The 18857-nt window shown below is 43.2% G+C and overlaps 1 long non-coding RNA gene across 1 annotated transcript in view; it reads left to right on the forward strand.

The window, feature by feature from the left end:
• The first annotated feature begins 1034 nt into the window (after window positions 1-1034).
• Window positions 1035-18857, forward strand: part of LOC124544628 — a 32027-nt gene continuing 14204 nt past the window's right edge. Inside the window, exons 1-2 of the long non-coding RNA XR_006967551.1 lie at window positions 1035-1153; window positions 6029-6128. This is a non-coding gene — a long non-coding RNA (uncharacterized LOC124544628). The remainder of the gene's footprint in view (window positions 1154-6028; window positions 6129-18857) is intronic.

Consider the following 18857-nt stretch of genomic DNA (forward strand, 5'->3'; position numbering starts at 1 on the left):
CATCCAGCATTTATGGAATCACCAATCTGCCACCACTGTTGGCATCGCGAATGCATCCATTCAGTAAACGTAGGCCCAAACCCCAAGGTCGGTGTTGTACAGACTGTCGAGGACAAGTTAGGATCTATGGCGTACCAAAGTAACCAAAGCTGCGGAGAAGTCATCTGACAGCGATCTGCATGACATCCGCAGTACCTGCCATCTTATGAGCTCTGGATGGTTGATGGCGTTTTCCTACAGCAGCTGAACACCGTATATTTCGGGTTCTTCATTCTCTGAAGCTGCGACATGGCAGTCGGACTCTGGAACATATGGAGATCTGTATCAAGGCCAAACTAAACCACAAAGGAGGAAATTCGGTGGGACACCACTCGCTGATACTCTTTCGAAATCTAACACTTGCTTCACTAAATGACTTTCTATGTATTTGAAGACAATCACCTCCTTACGCCACGCCTCCTTAAGCTAGACTCTTCATTCGCCACTTCATGTTTTGTCTGAATACTAGTCAACAGTCGAAGCGGTTGACGCTAACTCTACCTCGCTTCCCTCCACTTACAAAACCTCTAATTCCCTATTAATGATGAGCTAGTAGTAATTATTGAGCTACTTTATGATTAGCAATTTAAGACAGTTTTTTTTTGGTTTTACAGGTGACATACAGAATCAACAACGCGTACTGGTTTCTGGCTCCCATTGTCAGGAACATAATGGCTGCAATATCTAAGAACGTTTCTACCAGCGAGAGAGTTATTCCCCTTCCTATATGGCTGCCGTTCGACCTTCGATCCTCACCCGTCTATGAGATAGTGTACAGCCTAGAAATGGCTTCCGGATTGGCTGTTTCAGAGACTACTGTGCTCGTGGATGGCACTCTGATAGCACTGATACTGCAGGTGGTCGCCGAACTGGCTGTCCTGAATGACCATCTCGCTGACGGCGCAACTGTCACTCTAAAGCATTCACCAAGTGAGGTCACCATCACTGAAGGTAAAGCCCAGGACTCAAATGTCCAGGTACCGCTGAAGCCATCGTCGTTCTTCGCCGAAGGAGCCATTTACGATCTCTTGCACAGTGGGAATTCGAAAAGTTCGGAAAGTGAAACGTACCAACAGCTAGTTAGCAATATTCAGCACTGCCAAACCATTGTAAGGTAAGCCAATAATATGAATGTAACGAATCGATATTTTCAATAAATTCATCCATGGAAATATGAAGATCAAAGAAATCAGTTCATTAAAGTAGTTACTGCGGTATTATTATATTCTGAAATATGTATCTTGTCACCCTTGCTGATCAAATATATCTTCCTACCCTTCTTAACATTCCTTGTAGGACCCGTCGTCATAGATGCTGTCACAGCCTTTATCATCACTGATAGCTTCCTCTGCATTAACTGATTCGATAAGTTCAGGTCTGTTTGTGGCCAGGAGCTCTAAGACGATACCCTCACGAGCTGGTTCTCTATCTGCTCAAGACATCCAGAACAATGCCACACGATTCCTTGTCTCTGGCACCAGTTTTGATGGCATAACAGTCCCAATCTATACGTGGCAAGTTGAAGTCACCCGCTATTACAACGTAATGATCAGGAAAATTACTAATGATATTCTCCAAGCTCTGTCTGAAGCGCGGTGTAACTACAGATCCTTACCCAGGGGGTCTATAAAAGCATCCGATCACCATCTTTGACCGTTCGTTGATCCTCAATTTCACCCAGATTAATTCACATTCGGAATTCGTGATAACGTCGCTAGATTTTATCGAATTTCTTACTGCAATAAACACGCCGTCACCATTGGCGACTAACCTATCCATACGATAAACATTTCAGTGTGAACTTAGGATTTCGTTGTCAATGACGCCTGGCTTCAACTAGCTTTCGGTTCACAATAATATCTGTGCATTATAGCTTTCAATAAGCGATACTAATTCTGGGATCTTTCCCTGGATGCTCCTGCAGTTTACTAAAATCATATTAATCTTTTCCATCTTTGATATGCGAGGACCAAGATTCTTTGAGGTCACTGTGGCTGATTTAACAGGCAAATCGTGTTTGCTCCCAAGGAAGGGGTCCTCTAACCTAAAAAAGCCCCATCTGAACGCCACACGTACTCCGCTACCCTAGAAGCCGCTTCCTGCGTGTAGTGCACGCCTGACCTATAAAGGGGAACCCTACAATTCTGCACCCGATAACGAAGGCGAGAAATTCGCATCCGACACCTTCCGGCCCCTCCCACCGGAGGTTCGAGTCCTCCCTCGGGCATGGGTGTGTGTGTTTGTTCTTAGGATAATTTAGGTTAAGTAGTGTGTAAGTCTAGGGACCGACGACCTAAGCGGTTTGGTCCCTTAGGAATTCACACACATTTTGAACATCCGACACCGTTGCAGAGCCGTATGAGCCTCTGGTTTAGACCTTCCACTCTGCTCCAAACCAGAGGACCGCGATCAACACTGGGTACGATTCTATAAATAGACAGCTTAGCCTGCAACCCACGTACGTTGCTAGTTGCCTGCACCAAATCAGGCATCCGCCGAAAAGAGCCGAGGATGGCCTCAGAACCCAAGTGGCAGGTGTCATTCATGACGACATGAGCCACTACATGTAACCGGTTGCACCCAGTGCGCTCGATAGCCGCCGGCAGGACCTCCTCCACATCACGGATGAGACCTCCCGGCAAACATACCGAATGCACACCGGAATTCTTTCTCACCTTGCCTGCTGTCTCCCTGAGGGGCTCCATCACCCGCCTAACATGGAGCTCCCAAAGACTGCCATACCCATCCTCTGTACTTGTCCGGACTGGGCAGGAAACTCGACTGCTGGCCCAACAGAAGAGGCATCCCGTGCTGGCTCACATTATCATCAACACTGGGAAGCACCTCGTACCTGTTGCTAAGACGTAGGGAGCCAGCTACACTGCCTGCTCCCTCTTTCGCCTTCCGCCCAGTGACACGCAAACCCACCACTGTCCGCCATCCACTCTTGAGTGAGGACAGACCGGTTAGGTGTGGCCGTGCGGTTCTAGGCGCTTCAGTCTGGGACTGCGTGACCGCTACGGTCGCAGGTTCGAACCCTGCCTCGGGCATGGATGTGTGTGATGTCCTTAGGTTAGTTAGGTTTAAGTAGTTCTAAGTTCTAGGGAACTGATGACCACAGATCTTAAGCCCCATAGTGCTCAGAGCCATTTGAACCATTTGAACTAGACCGGTCAGATGTTGTGTATCGGCAATCACAGTGACGTCCGGGCCATCAGGGGATTCCAGTGACACCAAAGGTATCGCAGGTCTCGTCACTGGCGCCCCGACATCACCCCAACTTTGAGCATTAGCTAGAAGCTTGTCGATGGTAGCCAACGCAGCTCCCAGCTGTTCACTGACAGCAGCCAATTCTCCCTTGTGTCCGCTCACAACAAGCACAATCCCTAGCCATATCGTCCTGCGAAACGGCTCTGGACAGTCGGACAGCCAGGTAGGTGGACATACAGACAACAATGTGGTCCTATAAGGGATTCGTTTTTACCGATTGTGATATGGAACCATAAAAACTTAACGCGCTGTCGTAATTTTCGTCCTCAAACGTTTATTATTCTGTGAACCACCACTGAAGGCTCAAACAGCCTACTAAGCAATTTCTGCAATCAAGTCTACAGCAAATTTTCTCAGTACCAGTAATGTTAGACCACATCACTATGAATTATCTACACGAAAGGTTTCTGAAAGAATTAATATACATGTAATGTTTAATAAATTTTTAGGAGAATGTGTTGACGAATGCAGTTTACAATCAGCTAATAAATTGACTTTAACAAAACGGAACGGAGAAGTCTAGATCTTAAAACTGTTTCTATAGCTAGGACACTGTAACTCAAAATTTATCATCAGTGGCGTGAAGGCGTCTCCGTAAAAATAGTGAGACGAACGCAACAAAATAAAATGCAAGAAAAATTTATTTCACGCAGCAACCAGTGCCCAACTTGTGAAGTGAGAGATAGTGAGGGAGACCTTAGCACGCAAGTTTGCATGTGTGGAAGACTTTAAGAACTGGTTACAAATTGTAAATAAGCTATATGTAGGAAAAGGATCAATTATATCCGACACTGACATACTGACAGTGTTAAAACTGGAAGTAACTAAATAAATTGGCTAATAGTAAACGGGGTGAATTTTACAATTAGAAATGACACAAATACTGGTCACAGACTTACCGGTGTATGTCCGAGAAGATCACAAAACAGTACCATGGTGATCAAAGTAAAAAATCTAGTTAATAACTATCCAGACGTCACTTGTTCCGCAGAACAAGAGAAAGGTGTTACAGCAGGCTCTCCGCGGATGGGTAGTATTTACAGGATATTGAAGGAAAATTGCCTGCAGATCAGAGTGAAAAGTCGAGTGCTGGTGAGAACGGATACAGTTATACATAGTGTGCTACAGAGATAAATAGTTATTACTACTTACATAGCTCAGGAATCACAAAGATGTGCGAGCTTTTATGACACCTGAAAGGATTCCAGTATCTGTAGCGAATGATCAGGCCGTAGTGGAAGATCAGTTGACATTATAGATTTGTTAATCGGTTTTCAAAAAGGAGGGGGTTATTTGCGGTACGAAATGAGTCGTAACACCACAAAAGATATAAATAAAATTAAACTGAGGGATTCTAGCGAGAAGGACGTAAGAGACTAAAGGAAAAATACTTAGGCATAACAAATGGAATAATTTTTGCAACGTCGAATGTAAGAGGTATGTATTCTAAGTATATTAATTTGTTAATTTATCATAGCCCAGTTTCTTGATGACGATAGCGAACCGTTACGTATAGCATTACATGTATTTGACTATTGATGATAATCTACTTATTTTCTTTCTATGTTTCTTTCTGAATTAAGTTTACAATGTCTAAAAACTACTTTCTATTTTCTTCTCTGTTCTAAAGATAAATAAATAAACGTTTAATTAAAGAATGATAATGTAAACACAACCATCATTAAAATAATATCAGGAAGCAAAAGGCTTTTCTTTTATTGATGCGGCCTAATCTATTCCTAGATACACCAAACTACGAGAATGCATTACTGTGCTGTGGATAAAAACTGAGCACCAGAGGTATCAAATTATTGTTATGTAAATGAAACAATCGCGAGAGTGAGTTTTAGAAAAGCTGGAAGTAATATATCAGTCAGTGAAGTTACTAATCAAGAAGAAAGCAGAAACGAAGAATCCGAAATATTATATGAGGATCTTCGAAAAGTAGAGGCTTCTTGATAACTTTGGAATGCTGATAATCACACTGACGGTACAAATTCATTGCCGCCCGCGGTGGCCGTGCGGTTCTAGGCGCTGCAGTCCGGAACCGCGGGACTGCTGCGGTCGCAGGTTCGAATCCTGCCTCGGGCATCGATGTGTGTGATGTCCTAAGGTTAGTTATGTTTAAGTAGTTCTAAGTTCTAGGGGACTGATGACCTAAGATGTTAAGTCCCATAGTGCTCAGGGCCATTTGAACTACAAATTCATTGATAATATTTCTTGTCATTATTCGTGGATAGGGAACATTCCTCTAGAACTAATGACAGACATTTTGCGAGTTGTTGTCAAGAAACATCAGGATCCACAAATTTGTAAAATGCATTTTTCCAGTCCTGGAGAATAGTTCTCTATTGCTAAACAATGGATCAAGTCAGTTTTTCGGACGTATCCTCAGGTATGCTTTTTATTTCCTTTCAAAAACTGTTGGTGTTCCACAATAATTAGCGGCAAGTATAAAAATATAAGAAAATTCGGGTTTGAAACGTTTTGTCTGCACAATGTATTCAGTCAGTTTACAGGAGACGGGAGACTGGATCCAAAACTGGGAAGATTGATGTAACTGAAGAAATCAACCACAGAAAGTAAGAAGAAAAATCAGAATCTGGGACATGTCGGTTTACAAAATCTGTTGATAGAGTCGTGGTTTAACTTTAAGTTTTACACTATAACACACAATGAAACGCATCGGTGAGGTTTCCCATTCTTTTTTTTTTTTTAGCTGCGTGAATCTCCTACAAGAAATTCTCAGTCGTGCCACCTCCGTACTCCTCTTCTGCACCACAATCTGCATTTGTTTCCAAGTCATCGCCACTGCTGTTGTAAGTACCGCCAGTCGGCGTAGACTAAGTGCATGGCCAGTCATAGAGTTCTAACTTTATTTCTCCACAGCTGATACAAATGTTAGCAGTCTGTTATCATTTAGAACTACCTGACGGCCTTAAAATGTTAATCTGTATCTAAATAATAAATGGATTAAGGCTCTAAACTGTTCCACGCATGGGAGCTTCAGCAGCACACACCCATTCACTCCAGTATGTTTTTTACGTCATTTTTCCACCTTCATATAAGTCTTTGTCTCGGACTTTTCTCGTCTGTTGGCATGCAGCAGAGAATTTCCTTGGTCTCTGCACAATCCCTTCATGTGCCGCCCATCTCCACTTTATTCCGGTTAGACTCATACACTGTGAGCAAAATAAAACTGGCCTAGAAAATGTGTAATGCACTGTCACATACGCAACCCCACTTGCATCACCCACATCAGGCGCACATGCAGTATGTCGGGTTGAGTATCTTCATGTACATGAAATACACAGAGTTAAAGGACCACTTTTTCAAAACCCCGTAATTCCTAACCAATGCGACACTTAAGTTCAAAATCTGACTCAAAGGTGCGTAGAACTTCCATCTGTAATGGCAAAAAACGTGGCGTCCTGCAAACTCGCTCTCTGACACGTGGACGCTTCTAACAGCTAGGTGTCGACACATGCGGAAAAAGGTCTCAGCTCAGTGTAATGTGGGTTAATTATGTCACACTGATACAAAATTCCACGACAACTTCGCCCAACGCCGCCGTGTACGTGCCACGCGATGTGAATGTCGGTACAACCCCCTCTTACCCACATTTCACCCGTTCTTTCGACGCCGGTTCGATGGAGACCACAATCGAGATCCCCAGCGTTGAAATCAAGCGGTTTTCTTATGAGTGGCCGAGGAAAATGTTCCAGACGCACTGCCGCTTAGAATCGACGCGAAAAGCCCGCATGGGGTGGCACAAAGGGCGTCAATGGAACCCCCCTCCCCCCCCCCCCCCCCAGCCCATCCCTGGGGCGTCCATTCCCACACATTTCGCGGTCGAAAACGACAGGTCGCAGCCGAATAGCAGCAGGAAGACGTTCTTCACAACCTTTGGCACTGCTGACACCCTCAGGCATTTAAGCCCTTCTCTGAGGACATTGTGGAATTGCACCACATCGAACTTGAGCGCAGCCGTGTGGAGCGCAGCACGACCACAATTTGTGCGTTGGAGCCACTAGGGACTGTCCAGAACCATTCGACGATATTTGAGCGTGATCTGAACCAGCTAAGAGTGCTTATGCTTTTCCGGTGCTTCTATTTTGTACACTTGGGTGGACTCGACCGAACAATAATTTGACAATAGTTCTCGGAATGCATAATGTCTACCTCACAAAATTTGGTATTAAGATGAAAGGGGCTTTATTTCAGTGCAGACAGATCTGTCGCTAACAGTAGAGCTGAGGCACAAAGGATCCAGCGTGCAGAATGGAGTGGACTGTCGAATAATGCACTCCAAGACCAAGTAATTTTTATGCATGTGAAAATTGTGAGAGTCTGCTCGATAGTGGCCATACCAGTACAGGACATTTCCTTACTTAAATTGTTGATCTAGTGTCTGGGCTACATATAAATACTGATATCAAAACAAGTTTTGCATTACCTCGGTTCCTAGAGTTCCGGAACCTGTTCAGAAAATTGGAATAGAGAGAAACATAAACATCATTTCCGCCCTTTTTATTGCTCTTGAAAACCACACATTTCATGTTGTACCACCATGCAGCGAGACCTTCAGAGGTGGTGGTCCGGATTGCTGTACACATCGGTTCCTCTAGTACCCAGTAGCACGTCCTCTTGCATTGATGCTTGCCGGTATTCGTCGTGGCATACTATCCAGAAGTTGATCAAGGCACTGATGGTCCAAATTGTCCCACTCCTCAACGGCGATTCGGCATAGATCCCTCAGAGTGGTTCATGGGTCACGTCGTCCATAAACAGCACTTTTCAATCTATTACAGGCATGTTCGATAGGCTTGATGTCTGGAGAACACGCCACTCTAGTCGAGATATGTCGTTATCTTGAAGGAAGTCATTCAAAAGATGTGCACGATGGGGGTGCGAATTGTCGTCCACGAAGATAAGTGCCTCATCAATATGCTGCCGATATGGTTCCAGTATCGGTCGGAGGATGGCATTCACGTATCGTACAGCCGTTACGGCGCCTTCCATGACCGCCAGCGGCGTACGTCGGCCCCACATAATGCCACCCCAAAACAGCAGGGAACCTCCACCTTGCTGCACTCTCTGGACTGTGTGTCTAAGGCGTTCAGCCTGACCGGGTTGCCTCCAAACACGTCTCTGACGATTGTCTGGTTGAAGGCATATGCGACACTCATCGGTGAAGAGAACGAGATGCCAGTCCTAAGTGGTCCATGCAGCATGTTATTGCGCCCATCTATGTCGCACTGCATGGTTTCGTGGTTGCAAAGATAGACCTCGCCATCGACGTCGGGAGTGAAGTTGCGCATCATGCAGCCTATTGCACACAGTTTGAGTCATAACACGATGTCTTGTGACTGCACGAAAAGCATTATTCAACATGGTGGCGTTGCTGCCAGGGTTCCTCCGAGTCATAATCCGTAGGTAGCGGTCATCCACTGGAGTAGTAGCCCTTGGGTGGCCTGAGCGAGTTCCTGTCTCTCTGTATCTCCTCCATGTCCGAAAAACATCGTTTGGGTTCACTCCGAGACGGCTGTACGCTTCCCTTGTTGAGAGCCCTTCCTGTCACAAAGAACAATGCGGACGCTATCGAACCGCGATGCTGACAGTCTAGGCATAGTTGAACTACAGACAACACAAGCCGTGTTCCTCCTTCCTGGTGGAATGACTGGAACTAATCGGCTGTCGGACCCCCTCCGTCTAATAGGCGCTGCTCATGCATGGTTGTTTAAATCTTTGGGCGGGTTTAGTGACATATCTGAACAGCCAAATGGATTGTGTCTGTGATACAATACACGCAGTCAACGTCTATCTTCAGGAGTTCTGGGAACCGAGGTGATACAAAACTTTTTTTATGTGTGTATCTATTAGCGCTTTTACAGTATCATAGTTTGACTGTCCATTGTTTTTAAGTAAATTTTCTATTCGTTTTTTAATAAATAATTTCATTGTTCCCATCGATTCTTAAAAACAATATGGGACCTGGTTTAGATAAACTCCGAATTCAATTCATCACCTTACTAAACTGTGCACTACCTGTTCGCAAATGTCAGGTTTCAGAACACGGGAGGCGTGCCAACATTAGTAAACTACCTAAGAAATGAAATGTATCCGAATGCACTAGTTGGAGAAGTATCACGCTTTCATCGGTGTCAAGTAAAGTCTTTGGCCTCGTTCTTATAAAAGCGATACAAGAAGCAGTAGACTGTCGACTACGAAACAGGTCTGAACAAACATTTGTACTGAGAAACATACAGAACAATGCATAGGTTTCAACTGTCCACTGCACCTAATCTTTCTTGATTTTTTTTAAAACAATGTTTTGACGACACACACCAAGAATCATTGTGGCATACTGTAAGCCTATATGGAATCTCTGATCATACTATAGATGTTTTCAGAAACCTGTACCTAGACTCGATCAGCTGAATGAGAACAGAAGATGGCAAAATCCCTTCATTTAGCATTTCGGAGGACGTTAGGCAAGGACACATTTTGTCACGATTACTTTTCATGTTAGACACAGATTTCCTAATGAGAAAAACTATGGGCAAATCCAATTAGTGCCACTCCAATTAGTTCCAACCAAAGCGTTACAGTGGGCCGTCGTGGCTTACGGATAACATAAACCCCACAAAGTTTACGACTACCAAGCAGGATCGAACTGTCAATTCTGTAGAGCTAAAATGAATGGTGTTTAAACAAACACACTGTGCATAAAATGTGAAAATGTATCTACTCAAATTATAGTAAACAGAAGATAATACAAAATGTGGACTGATTTCCGTATATCTCCGAAGTTCGTCCGTTTGTTATCAAGTTCATCGCTACCTAAAGTACAACGTCAACGAACAATGAAGATGGTTCACATAAGTTTGATAAACCGTATTCCTTCTTCGTGTTACCAATTTAAGGATCTGAAAGTTTCTTGTGGGCTTGACGATAATAGTTTCAGTCTCAATTTCGAATTTGCCTCTCTTCTCATGACGTTTAATTGAGAGCTGTACTACTTATGCATTTACACTTCAGTATACTGAGGTAAGTTGAAGGAATGCTTTGTTTTTGTGAGGCCGTTAGTACAGACTTGACAGAAATTGTACCCATAGCTCTGTTATAATCTATGAATCTCATACTTTTTGGTTCATGCCACAATAGCCGTCTCACGGCTTGCAGGTGACTCATTGTGCTATAATACTTCTCAAGTCAGTTCATCTTTTTACTTAATAAAGTGTTTTTCGAATGAGGTTATTTGTAATTCTTGTGATCACCTCGGACTTAACTAAGCTGATGACTATATACCCTCATGTTCAGAAAAAGCAGAACATCTTGAACGAGTACAGATAGGACGTTCATATTCACAGACCAAGTACATTAGTACGTTCTGTAGAAATGAGTAGAATTTGAGTCACCTCGGTTCTGCATGTGTCCTGTTGCCTAACAGGCACAGGGTCCTTTGAGCTATACTACTTTCACCTGGTTCTGCATTCACCTGGTTCCAAAGTTCATCTGTGGTGGTTGGCATTGGGTCACAGTGCTGCACCCGTGATTTCGCCGTGTCCCACACATTTTCCATTGGCGAAAAGTCTGGTGATCTGGCGGGCCAGGACAGAAGGATGACGTCCTGTGCCACCAAGAAGGCTCATATTAGTGCAGCAACATGTGGTCGTGCATTGTCTTGCTGAAAAATGGAGCCTGGGGTGTTGTGCAGAAAGGGTACGGCTGTGGGTCGCAGGATGCCATTCACGTAGGTCACACTGGCCACAGTTCCCTGGACACGCACCATTTGTGATTTATGGTTGAACCCAGTAGCACCCCACACCATATGGTCTTGAGTTGGCGCTGTATGTGTTGTGCGAATGCAGTAACTGTGATGCTGCTCCCCCTGTCTGTGGCGAACCAAAATGCGGCCAACAGTTTCAAACAACCAGAACCTGGATTGGCTCGAAAACACTGTCTGATGCTATTCCCGACCCCAGTGACGTCGTTCTACACCGATTGCCCTCTAGTATGTTTCAGCACATTCGTCAAAGGTAGGCAGAGAAGTGGACGACGCCGTAATAGACCCCTGATATGTTCCACAGTTGCGCCAGTGCAGAGGAGGACACAAATCTGTCGTGCAATGCCATTCAGATTAGGTATCCATCTTCAAGGAGGGTGGTCTGGGTTGTGCGATCTGACCCATCTCGTCGTGTTCTATGTCTTTTCGTGAGCCATTCTACACACACCCGTTGCATTGCTGAAACACTTAGTCGCACACGAGCACCAATTTCGATTATGGATGAATCACATTCTCTCATGCCAATAATGCGCCCTCTTTCAGAGTCATAGATTTGACGGTGTGTGTACGTCTGCGAGGCATCCTGCACACCTGCTCAAGTCTCACTGATCCATTACCTTCTGTTTGTAGCAATTTTTAGCAACAACGAGAGCCGCAGGCACATTTTACTGGCAGGTGATGTTGCGCCAACGTACCGATGTTGACCTGGAATCCGCGGACTGACAGAGTTCAAGTCTTCATCATTTCTGCAGAACATACGAATGTACATATCATGTGAACATGAACGTCCTGTCTCTAGTCGTTGAAGGTCTTCTGTTTTTCCCGAACATGATGTAGTTGCTTCAAGAGTTCTGTCGCGAAACATGCTGATCAAAGAAGACTGCGTTCGCACAAGGATGCTCAAAGGGTAATGGTGGGAACTGCTTGTGTAAATGGTGGTAACTTACACGCTACTACTAACCACGATGCGAAGACGCTCAGTATCTGCGTCTGAGTGGGTTCAGAGAGCTTTGTATACGTGCTTTTGCTATCTCGGACGCCATCCTGTAGTGCTCGACCACGGAAACAAAAGGTTCTCATAGTCAACATGACAGTGGGTGAGGGTGGAACCGCTTCTGTTGCTCTAACCCCGTGGGACGGCAACGGCCCCTTAGGACACGAGCTGGGCCACCTCTATTGTCACTAATTCTCAGAACGTGGAAATAATTAGTACCCCTTAATGTCAGTATGGCTCCAACTTAAATTCGACCATAACAGCCCCGAACTTAATGGACTTTCACTGTCTTGCGCTCTTTGTAAATTACGTAAATGGTGAACGTGACAGTTACTTCATCCCCATTGATCGACGGTCCTCCATGCAGGCAACCCACCGGTGGTATCCGTTGACTGACGAACATTTATCTTATTACATAATATGACTGATTTATTTGAATGACTTTCTAATTAATTCGCTGCTAGCTCTGTGATTGACATCAATGAAGTCGGAATTTTGCAAGCAACTTGAAACTGTGATTGAAATTACGAAATTAGTTTTATTTGGGTCTCTTTTTATATGATGGTTACTAGACTAGACAGCCATTCTGGCTTTTCCCAAAGCATTGTATGCATTTGAAAGTCTCCAGATTAAAGTTTCTCCAATAGTAATGCCGTGTTAGCTGTTATTTCAGCCTATATTTTGTAGCCAGCTGAGTTACTTTTCTACTTCATTAGCACATAGTGATAGCTTGAGGAGTCTATTTATTGCAGAACGAAATAAGGCCTTCTCATCACATTTACAACTGATTTTAAAGTAACTTCCAAGTGAGCTTCAGTTTGAAAAATTGTAAAGGTAACTTTGAACTGGATGACAATGCAATATTAACTTGCTTTCTTGTCTCTCTGATCCACCTAACTTCCGTAGGGGTAGACGTGTGAGTGAGGGTGTGGGTGAAAATGTTTAGTAACACCTGACAGCTTGGCTGCCTGCAGGACAAGCATGCTGTGCAGGTAGTATAGCAGTGCATTCCAGGCAGTAAGCAAGCAGATGTGCAGAGCTCAGCAGATAGGCAGGAAGTGAGATGAACATCGCATTCTTGTCTTACTGTCTACTCAGCACAAAATTTTCGTTGATTTTAAACCAGCTGCCAATGAACTGGAAGCCTGAAGTGTTAAACACAACACAGAAATGTATATCAATGCAATATTAACTCATTTTCTTGTCTGTGTGTGGCAGAGGGTACTTCGTTTACCATTTTCATGATCTACAGACTTAAAGCTTTAAAACTAACGGAGAACTGAATTACACTTCTGGAAATTGAAATAAGAACACCGTGAATTCATTGTCCCAGGAAGGGGAAACTTTATTGACGCATTCCTGGGGTCAGATACATCACATGATCACACTGACAGAACCACAGGCACATAGACACAGGCAACAGAGCATGCACAATGTCGGCACTAGTACAGTGTATATCCACCTTTCGCAGCAATGCAGGCTGCTATTCTCCCATGGAGACGATCGTAGAGATGCTGGATGTAGTCCTGTGGAACGGCTTGCCATGCCATTTCCTCCTGGCGCCTCAGTTGGACCAGCGTTCGTGCTGGACGTGCAGACCGCGTGAGACGACGCTTCATCCAGTCCCAAACATGCTCAATGGGGGACAGATCCGGAGATCTTGCTGGCCAGGGTAGTTGACTTACACCTTCTAGAGCACGTTGGGTGGCACGGGATACAAGCGGACGTGCATTGTCCTGTTGGAACAGCAAGTTCCCTTGCCGGTCTAGGAATGGTAGAACGATGGGTTCGATGACGGTTTGGATGTACCGTGCACTATTCAGTGTCCCCTCGACGATCACCAGTGGTGTACGGCCAGTGTAGGAGATCGCTCCCCACACCATGATGCCGGGTGTTGGCCCTGTGTGCCTCGGTCGTATGCAGTCCTGATTGTGGCGCTCACCTGCACGGCGCCAAACACGCATACGACCATCATTGGCACCAAGGCAGAAGCGACTCTCATCGCTGAAGACAACACGTCTCCATTCGTCCCTCCATTCACGCCTGTCGCGACACCACTGGAGGCGGGCTGCACGATGTTGGGGCGTGAGCGGAAGACGGCCTAACGGTGTGCGGGACCGTAGCCCAGCTTCATGGAGACGGTTGCGAATGGTCCTCGCCGATACCCCAGGAGCAACAGTGTCCCTAATTTGCTGGGAAGTGGCGGTGCGGTCCCCTACGGCACTGCGTAGGATCCTACGGTCTTGGCGTGCATCCGTGCGTCGCTGCGGTCCGGTCCCAGGTCGACGGGCACGTGCACCTTCCGCCGACCACTGGCGACAACATCGATGTACTGTGGAGACCTCAGGCCCCACGTGTTGAGCAATTCGGCGGTACGTCCACCCGGCCTCCCGCATGCCCACTATACGCCCTCGCTCAAAGTCCGTCAACTGCACATACGGTTCACGTCCACGCTGTCGCGGCATGCTACCAGTGTTAAAGACTGCGATGGAGCTCCGTATGCCACGGCAAACTGGCTGACACTGACGGCGGCGGTGCACAAATGCTGCGCAGCTAGCGCCATTCGACGGCCAACACCGCGGTTCCTGGTGTGTCCGCTGTGCCGTGCGTGTGATCATTGCTTGTACAGCCCTCTCGCAGTGTCCGGAGCAAGTATGGTGGGTCTGACACACCGGTGTCAATGTGTTCTTTTTTCCATTTCCAGGAGTGTAGAATACAGTATTATCTAGCTTTCTTGTCTGCTGAAAGGTGGAGGATAGGTTGTGTACCATTATCATATCCCCCTTTACCTGTTCCACATACACGTTGTTCTCAGGAAGAACGGTAACTGGTAAGCCTCTGTTTGAGCTCAGATATCTCTAATTTTTACTTTTAATGTCTTTTCACGAGATATACATGGGAAGAAACAATATATTGGTTGAGTCAGGTGAAGAGACAATGAAATAATGGTAAAATTTGTAATCCCTCCAAGATGTATGAAATCGATTGAAAAATTTCACACACACACAGCTACAGTGCGAAAATAGTTATTTGAATAAAAATTGATTTTTAATATACCACGTTTTGACATTCCAATATAGACCATAAAACTATAACTTCCAGTCCCATACTGATTTCTAAACTCAAGCAGATAGTCCTGATAATTTGCGATTATGAATTCTTAATAGCTATGCTGTGAAAATACTTTTAAGATTTAAAGAGTAAAACGTACAGTACATGCAATTCATAAGTGATGCATGAACAGTTCACATCCATTCTATTACCCTACTTACTAAATTATGCATGAATAATTTACTTCTATTGCATGCAGCCCACATTTTTCATTTTAAATCTTTCAACAATTTTCATAGCTATTAATAGCTGTTTAGGAATCCACGTGTGACTACGAGAAATTGATTCATGAATTAGTTTAATAGGTTGCATACTAAAAGTTCTTTATTAGTTAAATATTTATTATATTGAGCAGGATGACATGATGCAGCAAGAATGATGGTGTCAGAAGATGTAGGTTTGATTCATAGCAAAGCGAAGACCAAAATATATAAACAAATAAATAATATTATCTTGTTGGTACTCCATTGTAAGACCGATGACCACGCTGTCTGGTCTCCTTCCCCAAAACCAACCAACCAACCAACCTCCATTGTAAAGGCGACATTATTATGTATTTTGCTACAGGCATTTCAAATTGGTGAGTTTCTTGTAGTGAACTGTAGAATGAGCACTAGCGTTAATTACAGGAAGTTCTTTAACTAATTTATTTTCTAAATAATTGACAAAAATGTCAAAAATGCTATTGGAGATACTATGGCTAATCCGTCTTTTTGAAGAATGATTTTGTTTTGAAAACTATAATAGTTGTATTCTAGTACAGTTTTCAGTACTACAATAATTTCCATAACGCCTTCTGCGTTAGCAAACTGTTTTTTTATTATTGCAATTGTTTCGTTTATAGGGGTTGCTATGTCAGGCAAACACTTGACAGTGATACATGGATGCTTAATTCCTTCTGCCAGTTCATAAAAGCCTTCTATAGAGCAATTTTTTCAAAAAAATAAAATTGTTTGTTAATAGTTTGTCGTTTTTCTCCAGTAAATATCTAGATTTCTCTACAACGTTAGCTGCTGGTACAGGGCCATTATTCTTGTGCATTTCAATCTGTAAATGTAGAGAAGAAGAAATGTAGAGAAGAAGACATTGTTTTCACAATGTCTTCGTCTTTTTTGTCACTGAATAGAAAGCAACTACAATCGATAGCTTTCCTGACTGCTGCTTCCAGTTTATTTGTTGGTTTACTACTTATTTGTGTAATATCATTTGCAAAAAAGAACTTTTCTGTTTTCTCAATAAAATCATGCGTATAAGTAATAATCGAAGTGGTGGCCTTATCTGCCTTAGTAATCGAGGCCTTATGCTGTTTAGTTTCTGTTTAATGTTGTGACGTACAGCACACAAAACGTCGGTTGTGGCACCACTTAGAATTTTGTTGATTCCTATGGGTAGTCTCGGTTACATTTATGGAATGTATTGCCATTTTGGCGTGAGCTAATAAGCTTTTAATTTACCTATTTTCCAAAACGGGTTGATGCCAGAATTATTACTTATTTCATGATAATTACTGCAGACAACGAAATACTGACATACACTAATTCGTGTCACACTATATCTGAATCACTATAGCAATTTTTTGTTAATACAGCAGGAAGCACAAACATCGCTGCCAGTAGTCATTTAGCACATTTGTTTCATTTGACTTGGAATGATATCTTTATTAGTTTCAGTCGGTATTACGATAAAATACACTTGACAGTAATTTTTATTGCTAATAGAAGTTGTTTCATTATAAAATAGAATGGGATCATTGTGATTCAGCGTTATGAAAGCTTTTATTAATAAAAAAGTAATACCGTATCCAAAATGAATTTTGTTAAGTTTGACGTTTCCATTGTTTAGAGATGACTGTGATTACTGTATGTTCGTTAAAGTGAGTAGTATGACAATGGGACGCTTTGCACGCAGATCAAGCGGATGCCCCTAACTGGTGCTGCTTTCGCCAAGTATCTAAGATGATGGTGGCGCGTAATTAAAAAATACGAGATGTCGGGTGCGGGAAATTGAAAAATATCGTATGTGGTGGTGATAGGAAATTTAAAAATAAAAATCAGAAGTTGTGGAACCAGCCCCGTTTTCCCAAGCCTAAAATGGTAGGAAATAAAAAAAAAAATACGAGACTGTACGACCAGCAGGTTGTGCCTTGGAGCCCCTCTGATGCCACAATCCAGGTGCCATGTTCAAAAGTATCTGAATGGCCGAACAACAGAGAGGTAATTCCACATCTGTATTATTAATCAAAAATATCTATGCGCTGAAAAAGTTTATAGAGCAAAAATGTGTATAGTAAATGTAATCTTTTTGTTTCCCACATCAAGCGATTACCGCTGATAATAATTCAATCATTGACCTGCACTTAGTGCCAAGTACAAATAAATGTTTTCGCACAAAAAATTTCTGTAATAATTATAAGATACCCCTGACTCTACTGGTGACATAACCTACTAGTTAGGCTGCACATGTGAATGGACAAAAAATTGATATTTGTGCCACACTTGGCGCAAGACACAAATTAAATATTTCCTCATTCAAAATGGTCTATAGCAGCACAAAACACATATGCTCTGCTAAAATAACATACTAAGCAAGCAGTTGATAGTTCCTCCTAGGCCTCAATGAGATTATGGAAGTAGAAAAACGGTGTAATATTTACCAAAAATGCGTTAGCACAACCACAATGGTCACGTGAGTGTTTAATACCATGTCTAAATGGTTTATATTAGTGTTCTCTAAAATAAATGTTAGAAAAATAAGGTGTCAGTCACTGGAAGAACGCAATTATTATGTAACATACTCTTCACTTCTAAAACATGAGTGCAGACTTAAATTAATGCCGCAATGATATTCTAATATCTAAACGGTCTGCAATATTTATCAAAGTACATAAAGACACTGGAATTTTTATCTTAGACCTACTTGATCCTATGGTACTGGTGGTACAAAAAGCTAACTTCTATCACCTGACGATTTTAGAAATTCTTCAGGAACGCTTCACTTTACCAAATACTACACGCATATTTTCACCTCTTCTTTCACCATACATCAGCACTACACGAATAGAATTTTTATGCTAAAATTGTATACTAAGTATATAATTGACCATTTGTTTTAATCTCTTTAATTCATGTAATATCATAATGTAAATGAAGCAACAAACGAATGAAGGCAGTCCATGGTATGATTTAGAAGTGTTACGACGGACAGACGTGTCACGTTTGACTGTTCGTTATGTGTCATGTTTTATAAGAGGAAGGAGTCTTTTGTGTAGTAATGAAAGGAAAGTGTGAGGAAGAAAACGCAAGGTTTGGAAGCATAGTCATCTTGGTCGCGGCTCAGATTTATATGGACAGGCGGGCACGGACGTGGAGTCAATTAAGGAAAAGCTGATTATTTTCGGAAGGGAAAACAGTTTGCATTGCGACTGAAAGCGGAGAAGCTTAAGATCACAGGGATATTGTATTGACACGGAGAACACAGTACTAATATGAGACGAACAGAACTCAGAAAAAATTGCTACACCGTTGTTGCGAAAACAAACCAAAATTTCGAGAAGAAAACTAATTCTGAAACTGGACACAGAAGAGGAAATTACAAGAGTTGGAGATTTTGAAGAAAGTAGAAAAACGAGAACCAAGAACTGCAAGAGAACAGATT

The sequence above is a fragment of the Schistocerca americana genome, chromosome 8 (assembly GCF_021461395.2).
Source record: "Schistocerca americana isolate TAMUIC-IGC-003095 chromosome 8, iqSchAmer2.1, whole genome shotgun sequence".
In the NCBI taxonomy this organism is placed as follows: Eukaryota; Metazoa; Arthropoda; class Insecta; order Orthoptera; family Acrididae; genus Schistocerca; species Schistocerca americana.